We start from the raw sequence: 9,556 nt of genomic DNA on the forward strand, positions 1-9,556 counted from the left end.
TCAAATGAACACGTATTGAAGGCTCAGATGTTTCGCCCACTGGAGAACTTTATAAATATAAACCCAAGGCATCGAGGTAGAGATAAACACAAGTATTTATCAAGTAACCTGACAACTCCCAAAGAAAACTTTCGTGAGATGCAGAATCATTTACGACGGAAAATCTTGCCTCTCCACCTGCATAATATCCACATATTGTGTAGCGTTAACTGCTTAACTTTACTGTTTAGTTTCAATATTTCGTGCTCTAACTTAGCTAACTTCCTGGGAGAGTGTGCTGGGTCCAGTAACTTAGCTAACTTCCTGGGAGAGTGTGCTGGGTCCAGTAACTTAGCTAACTTCCTGGGAGAGTGTGCTGGGTCCAGTAACTTAGCTAACTTCCTGGGAGAGTGTGCTGGGTCCAGTAACTTAGCTAACTTCCTGGGAGAGTGTGCTGGGTCCAGTAACTTAGCTAACTTCCTGGGAGAGTGTGCTGGGTCCAGTAACTTAGCTAACTTCCTGGGAGAGTGTGCTGGGTCCAGTAACTTAGCTAACTTCCTGGGAGAGTGTGCTGGGTCCAGTAACTTAGCTAACTTCCTGGGAGAGTGTGCTGGGTCCAGTAACTTAGCTAACTTCCTGGGAGAGTGTGCTGGGTCCCAGTAACTTAGCTGACTTACTGGGAGTGTGTGCTGGGTCCAGTAACTTAGCTAACTTCCTGGGAGAGTGTGCTGGGTCCAGTAACTTAACTAACTTACTGGGAGTGTGTGCTGGGTCCAGTAACTTAGCTAACTTACTGGGAGTGTGTGCTGGGTCCCAGTAACTTAACTAACTTACTGGGAGTGTGTGCTGGGTCCCAGTAACTTAACTAACTTACTGGGAGAGTGTGCTGGGTCCAGTAACTTAGCTAACTTCCTGGGAGTGTGTGCTGGGTCCCAGTAACTTAACTAACTTACTGGGAGAGTGTGCTGGGTCCCAGTAACTTAGCTAACTTCCTGGGAGTGTGTGCTGGGTCCCAGTAACTTAACTAACTTACTGGGAGAGTGTGCTGGGTCCCAGTAACTTAGCTAACTTCCTGGGAGTGTGTGCTGGGTCCCAGTAACTTAACTAACTTACTGGGAGAGTGTGCTGGGTCCCAGTAACTTAGCTAACTTCCTGGGAGTGTGTGCTGGGTCCCAGTAACTTAACTAACTTACTGGGAGAGTGTGCTGGGTCCCAGTAACTTAGCTAACTTCCTGGGAGAGTGTGCTGGGTCCCAGTAACTTAGCTAACTTACTGGGAGAGTGTGCTGGGTCCCAGTAACTTAGCTAACTTCCTGGGAGAGTGTGCTGGGTCCAGTAACTTAGCTAACTTCCTGGGAGAGTGTGCTGGGTCCCAGTAACTTAACTAACTTACTGGGAGTGTGTGCTGGGTCCCAGTAACTTAGCTAACTTACTGGGAATGTGTGCTGGGTCCCAGTAACTTAACTAACTTACTGGGAATGTGTGCTGGGTCCCAGTAACTTAGCTAACTTACTGGGAGTGTGTGCTGGGTCCCAGTAACTTAGCTAACTTACTGGGAGTGTGTGCTGGGTCCCAGTAACTTAGCTAACTTACTGGGAGTGTGTGCTGGGTCCCAGTAACTTAGCTAACTTACTGGGAATGTGTGCTGGGTCCCAGTAACTTAGCTAACTTACTGGGAATGTGTGCTGGGTCCCAGTAACTTAGGTAACTTACTGGAAATGTGTGCTGGGTCCCAGTAACTTAGCTAACTTACTGGGAATGTGTGCTGGGTCCCAGTAACTTAGCTAACTTACTGGGAGTGTGTGCTGGGTCCCAGTAACTTAGCTAACTTACTGGGAGTGTGTGCTGGCTCCCAATAACTTAGCTAACTTACTGGGAGTGTGTGCTGGGTCCCAGTAACTTAGCTAACTTACTGGGAGTGTGTGTTGGGTCCCAGTAACTTAGCTAACTTACTGGGAGTGTGTGCTGGGTCCCAGTAACTTAGCTAACTTACTGGGAGAGTGTGCTGGGTCCCAGTAACTTAGCTAACTTACTGGGAGTGTGTGCTGGCTCCCAATAACTTAGCTAACTTACTGGGAGTGTGTGCTGGGTCCCAATAACTTAGCTAACTTACTGGGAGTGTGTGCTGGGTCCCAGTAACTTAGCTAACTTACTGGGAGTGTGTGCTGGGTCCCAGTAACTTAGCTAACTTACTGGGAGTGTGTGCTGGGTCCCAGTAACTTAGCTAACTTACTGGGAGTGTGTGCTGGGTCCCAGTAACTTAGCTAACTTACTGGGAGTGTGTGCTGGGTCCCAGTAACTTAGCTAACTTACTGGGAGTGTGTGCTGGGTCCCAGTAACTTAGCTAACTTACTGGGAGTGTGTGCTGGCTCCCAATAACTTAGCTAACTTACTGGGAGTGTGTGCTGGGTCCCAGTAACTTAGCTAACTTACTGGGAGTGTGTGCTGGCTCCCAATAACTTAGCTAACTTACTGGGAGTGTGTGCTGGGTCCCAGTAACTTAGCTAACTTACTGGGAGTGTGTGCTGGGTCCCAATAACTTAGCTAACTTACTGGGAGTGTGTGCTGGCTCCCAATAACTTAGCTAACTTACTGGGAGTGTGTGCTGGCTCCCAATAACTTAGCTAACTTACTGGGAGTGTGTGCTGGGTCCCAATAACTTAGCTAACTTACTGGGAGTGTGTGCTGGGTCCCAATAACTTAGCTAACTTACTGGGAGTGTGTGCTGGCTCCCAATAACTTAGCTAACTTACTGGGAGTGTGTGCTGGGTCCCAGTAACTTAGCTAACTTACTGGGAGTGTGTGCTGGGTCCCAGTTACTTAACTAACTTACTGGGAGTGTGTGCTGGGTCCCAGTAACTTAGCTAACTTACTGGGAGTGTGTGCTGGGTCCCAGTTACTTAACTAACTTACTGGAAGTGTGTGCTGGGTCCCAGTAATTTAGCTAACTTACTGGGAGTGTGTGCTGGGTCCCAGTAACTTAGCTAACTTACTGGGAGTGTGTGCTGGGTCCCAGTAACTTAACTTACTTACTGGGAGTGTGTGCTGGGTCCCAGTAATTTAGCTAACTTACTGGGAGTGTGTGCTGGGTCCCAGTAACTTAGCTAACTTACTGGGAGTGTGTGCTGGGTCCCAGTAACTTAACTAACTTACTGGGAGTGTGTGCTGGGTCCCAGTAACTTAACTAACTTACTGGGAGTGTGTGCTGGGTCCCAGTAACTTAACTAACTTACTGGGAGTGTGTGCTGGGTCCCAGTAACTTAGCTAACTTACTGGGAGTGTGTGCTGGGTCCCAGTAACTTAACTAACTTACTGGGAGTGTGTGCTGGGTCCCAGTAACTTAACTAACTTACTGGGAGTATTGGTTCCCAATAACTTAGCTAACTTACTGGGAGTGTGAGTTGGGTCCCTGTATTTTGATGATGGAGAGAGAAAAAAAGCATTAAAACATAGTATAAGATATTAAAGTCTATAGAAACACTATCTGCTGAGAACGTCTAACTTTATCTATCTTTATACTTATGTAGATAGCAGAGGTTAGGATAATATAGCAGAAGGCTCTCTCCCCACCCTCCACTCCTTCCTGCTACTAAATGAGAGAAGTGACAGCAATTCACCACTGATGACAAACACCTTTAGACAGTGGGTAAACAAGAGGGCCTACGAGTACACATTACACCTAACCTGTTTCCTGACATACGTAATCCTCTCTACAATGAAAGACAGAAGAGTTAGAGGAGATATGGTCACACTGTAAAAAATACTCAGGAATGTCAACATGGTAGACAGATCACAGTTTTTAACTTAAAATGTGAACTTCCGGATTATTTATTAAGATTTTAGAAAACACGTTTTCTTTCCTTGTTAAAGGATAACGAAACGTGTACCTATTTAAGAAAGTGATGCATGGTTTCAAGGGTAGGTACGACATTAGGCAAGAGAGTGAGAGCCACCCACATCAGTTTATTGAAAGACATGGTGCTCAACCCTCACAAGCACAGATGAACAAGTACACGGAGAAACAGCTGACCGACTAGATTTCACCAATAACACGAACTTAGGAAGGGAACCTGACACGATGTTTCGCTTCCTCCTGACTTATCAAGGAGTGAAACGTTAGTGAGGCTTATTTGTGACTTGTACCAGACACGGGATTGCGACTTACAGTATTTACTGACTCGCATTCGTATACATACAGACATAAACATTCTCATATATATACACAGACACCATGTATACACACAGACACAGACACACACATAAACACACAGAGGAAATGACGTCACTGATGACGTCTCCGAACGTAAACGAATCTTTAAGCAGATGAGGGAGAGAATAAACAGTGACATAACTAACTTTGATAATGACACGAAAATAAGCCGTCCTATAATTTCTGGTGTAGACACAAGAAGACTGAAGGATGACCCGGATATGTTAACGTTGTGGTTGGAGAAGTGAAGGCGCAGATAAGTATAGGTAAGCATAAGTAAGTTACAACATGCAAAACAGCTCTAGGCCTTTCGTGTTGGAATCACCACATCATCAGGAGCTTGCAAAGTTGCAGGAAAGAGGATAAAATCCGAGATAACACGTTCAGAGTGAGCGCTTTTGCTCACAGCAAGGGGCTCAAGTTAGGCAAATTTAGATTTAGAAAGGATATAGGGAAGTACCGGTTTAGCAAGAGAGTTGTAGACACCTGGAGAGGGTTTCGGGGGACAACGCCCCCTCGGCCCGGACTGTGACCAGGCCTCACGGTGGATCAGAGCTCGATTAACCAGATGAGTGGAACTCTGGGAAGCTTCAACGGTAATCGCTTGAGCAGTACATGAGTGGGTGTGGCTTGAACCTGCCTAGCATAGGCCAGTAGGCTCCTTCATTCTTGTGTTCATGATAAAATTCCATTTCAGGCTCGAACTTCCGTATTGCCTTATATTCAGACTGTAACCTCCAGACTGCTATATGGATTAAAATTACGCTAACAAGATCACGTTCCTAGAGGCTAGAGGCAGCAACAACAAGCACAGCGAGAACAACAACAGCAACAACAACACCAACAACAGTAACAACAGGAACAACAGGAACAACAACAACAACTACAACAACAACAACATCATCAGTAGCGTCTACAAGCATCAAGTACCGTACTGGAACCTTCAGAATCTTCAAGAAGAATCAAGAGGAGCCATGATGTCTGTGAAGGGCTCTTGATCCAAGTACTTTGAGCTGCCCTTCCCTTCCTCGGATCAGACTTAATAACCTCCTGCTAATAATTAATAATTGATTGCAATAATAACAATCTTATTATTATTATTATTATTATTATTATTAATTATTATTATTATTATTATTATTATTATTATTATTATTATTATTATTATTATTATTATTATTATTATTATTATTATTATTATTATTATTATTATTATTATTATTATTATTGTATTCATGGGGAGCACTAAACCTGTAAGAATCATATTGGGAAATATAACCTATTTACCAAGGGTCAAGAATACTTTTATCGGTGTATATGCATCTCCCAGTGTATATACACTGAGATACATACACCTTAGATGGCTCAGATGAGTCACAGGGATGTTAGGAAGTATTTATTCAGTCACAGAGTTGTCAGGAAGTGGAACACTCTGGAGAGTGATAAGTGGAGGCAGGATCCATACGTAGCTTTAAGAAGAGGTATGATAAAACTCGCGGAGCGGGAAGAGTGACCTGGTAGCGGCCAGGTGAAAAGGTGGGGCCAGGAACTGTGACTCAACCCCCGCAACCACAACTAGGTGAGAGAATACACTGAGACATCATACTCAGTGTATATACACTGAGAGAACACCTACACTCTCCCAGTGTATATACCCACTGAGAGACATACACTCCTCCCTGTGATACACTGTATCAGTGTATATACACTGAGAGACATACACCTCCCAGTGTATATACACTGAGAGACATACACCTCTCAGTGTATATACACTGAGAGACATACACCTCCCGGTGTATACATGTATATCCGGTCATCATAGTTGGTGAATATTTCAGAAAATTAAAATTTTCTTCTATAGTGCTAATATATCGCGTAAAAAATCAAAATTTTCACTCAAAAATATTTACTCTCAGAGTTTTAAATTTATGAAAAATAAAAATGTGGGAGTATGTAAGTGTTGGTTAAAGTTAGTAAAGTTTAGGTTATTGTGTTAGTCAAGTTAGGTACTTTGAACACGCTATACTACTACTACTACTACTACCACTATCACTACTGCTACTACTACTACTACTACTACTACTACCACTACTACTACTACTACTACTACTACCACTGCTACTACTACCACTGCTACTACTAAAACTACTACCACTACTATCACTACTACTACATCACTACCACCTACCACCATCCACTACTACCATCACCACTACTACACCACTACTACCATCACCTACCACCCCATCACCATTACCTACTACCTACTACTACCATCACCACTACCACTACTCTACTACTACCACCATCACCACTGCCTACTACCACTACCTACTACTCCACTACCACTACCACTACTACCACTACCACCACTCACTACCATACATACCATACCACTACTACTACCACCTACCACTACCACCACAACCACTCACTACTACCACTCACTACCTACACCTACCTACTCCACACCAACCACCTATCCACCTACCACCTACCATACCACCACTACCACTACCAATACCACTCCACCTACCACCTACTACTACATACCACTACCATCACCACCACCACACTCCACCACCACCACTACTACTACTACCTACTACACCACTCCACCACCACCACTACTACTACCACCACCTCACCACTACCATACTACCACCATCACCTACCACTGCCACTACTACACTACTCACCACCACCTACCACTACACTACTACCACTATACTACTACTACTACTACCACCACTACCACTCACACTACTACTACACCACCACATCACCACTACCACTACCTACCACTACTACTACCACCACCACTATCACCACTATACCACTAATACTACCTACCACCACCATATAACCACTACCTACCTACTGCTACCACCACCACCAACTACCACCTACCTACCGATACTACCACCATAACTACACTACCACCGCCACCACCACCTCATCCACTACCATACCAATAACCATCACCTACCACTACCACTATCACTACTCATTCCACTACCACTACCCACCACCACCATCACCACTACCTACTATGCTGCCACTGCTACCACCACTCACCACTATCATTGCTACTACCTACTACATACCGCCAACACTATACACTACTACCACTACCACCTCCACCACCAATTACCACTACTACCACTACCACCATCACCATTACTGCCGTTACTACTACCACTACCACCACCACCACTACTACTACTACCACCTACCACTACCTACTACCACCACCAATTACTACTACTATCCACCAACTCTACTACTACTACTACTACTACTACTACTACCACTACTACTACTACTACTACTACCACTACTACTACTACTAATAATAATAATATTTACCAGCTTCGAAGTACCATGTTAGAGGGTAGAACTCGTCTGAACTTAGAGAGAGAGAATGTAGACACAGGTAAGACTTAAGACAGATCCAACGTCTCAGGTCATCTCAGGTGTCAGCAGTCGAGTGTCGACTCGATAAAACAAAGTTTCTTCAAGTACAAACTTGCATCTTCAGATGATATGCCCCCTGAGACAAGCTTCCAGTCTGGCGCTCAGAATTCTAAAGTTTGTCATGAAAGATCTCGTTTTTCCAGTGTCCTCTTGAGGCACGGCACTCAGAACGGGTCCCTGTACTCAGCACGGGTTCGTGCACTCAGAGTAAGTTCGTGTACTCAGTGTAGGTTCGTACACTACCTTCTTTATACACATTCACCTCGATCTTCAAGCCAATTCTATTAGCGTTGCACCTCGCCTTACAGCCTTTATCCTCGCTGTTTACAGGGTATATCTACGATACTCCACTGGTATACCAGTTGGGATACCGTGATATTGCGTATTGTAGACTGCAGTGAAATGTTGCAAGGCAGGAAAAGGCTGACAGCATCATCAAGAGGATCCTTGAAATAACTGGATGCCCAGTAACAAGGGAGCCGTCCCAACCATGCGGATCCCATGACAGATAAAATTGTCCAGATGTAACTCCTTACATGCTTGGGCAGACGGCAAGCAGGTGATGTGTGCACTCACGATACAGTCATGTATCTCACGGAAGCAGATCTGACATCAATGATCTTAGTGACATTAACATCAGCGGTACTGAGAATATCCAGACTCATCCTCTCAAACAGAAAAAAAAATGATCAAGATGAATATTAGACACTACGTTAAATAGAAGTCACACTGGGACGTCAGAGTACACATGATCTTCAGTTATGTCTTCAAGACTCTGCGATGCTACGTCTTCAAGATGCTAGATGGCAGCATCAACTAGAGAACTCGAAGCATAGTGCTCCACTGCCATAAGTTCATCTTAAAAAAAACAGTCTCTATCTCCCTCCCTCCCTCTCTCTCTCTCTCTCTCTCCCACTCTCTCTCTATCTCTCTCTCTCTCTCTCTCTCTCTCTCTCTCTCTCTCTCTCTCTCTCTCTCTCTCTCTCTCTCTCTCTCTCTCTCTCCCTCTCTCTCTCTCCCTCTCTCTGTCTCACTTACATAAAAAAGTCACTAAGCACCACCAGCCCAGAGAATATATTAGTCAGGTTGGGAGAGATTTTTGGTTCGGCTTCAATATTCTTAGTTTTTTCTCTCATAAAGTTGGACTCGCCAGCACAAGGAGTCTGTTGGAGTGTAGGAGAGGGTGTAGGAAGGTATTGTAGGGTGTAGGAAGGTATTGTAGGGTGTAGGAAGGTATTGTAGGGTGTAGGAAGGTATTGTAGGGTGTAGGAAGGTATTGTAGGGTGTAGGAAGGTATTGTAGGGTGTAGGAAGGTATTGTAGGGTGTAGGAAGGTATTGTAGGGTGTAGGAAGGTATTGTAGGGGTGTAGGGATAGGTATTGTAGGGGTGTAGGAAGGTATAGTAGGATGCAGAAAGGTATTGTAGGGTGTAGGAAGGTATTGTAGGGTGTAGGAAGGTATTGTAGGGTGTAGGAAGGAATTGTAGGGTGTAGGAAGGTATTGTAGGGTGTAGGAAGGAATTGTAGGGTGTAGGAAGGTATTGTAGGGTGTAGGAAGGTATTGTAGGGTGTAGGAAGGTATTGTAGGGTGTAGGAAAGTATTGTAGGGTGTAGAAAGGCATTGTAGGGTGTAGGAAAGTATTATAGGATGTAGGAAGGTATAGTAGGATGCAGAAAGGTATTGTAGGGTGTAGGAAGGCATTGTAGGGTGTAGGAAGGTACTGTAGGATGCAGGAAGGGAGGTATTGTAGGCTGTAGGAAGGTATTGTAGGATGTAGGAAGGTATTGTAGGGTGTAGGAAGGTATTGTAGGGTGTAGGAAGGTATTGTAGGATGTAAAAAGGTATTGTAGGGTGTAAGAAGGTATTGTAGGGTGCTGGAAGGTATTGTAGG

This window comes from Cherax quadricarinatus, chromosome 53 (genome assembly GCF_038502225.1).
Source record: "Cherax quadricarinatus isolate ZL_2023a chromosome 53, ASM3850222v1, whole genome shotgun sequence".
In the NCBI taxonomy this organism is placed as follows: Eukaryota; Metazoa; Arthropoda; class Malacostraca; order Decapoda; family Parastacidae; genus Cherax; species Cherax quadricarinatus.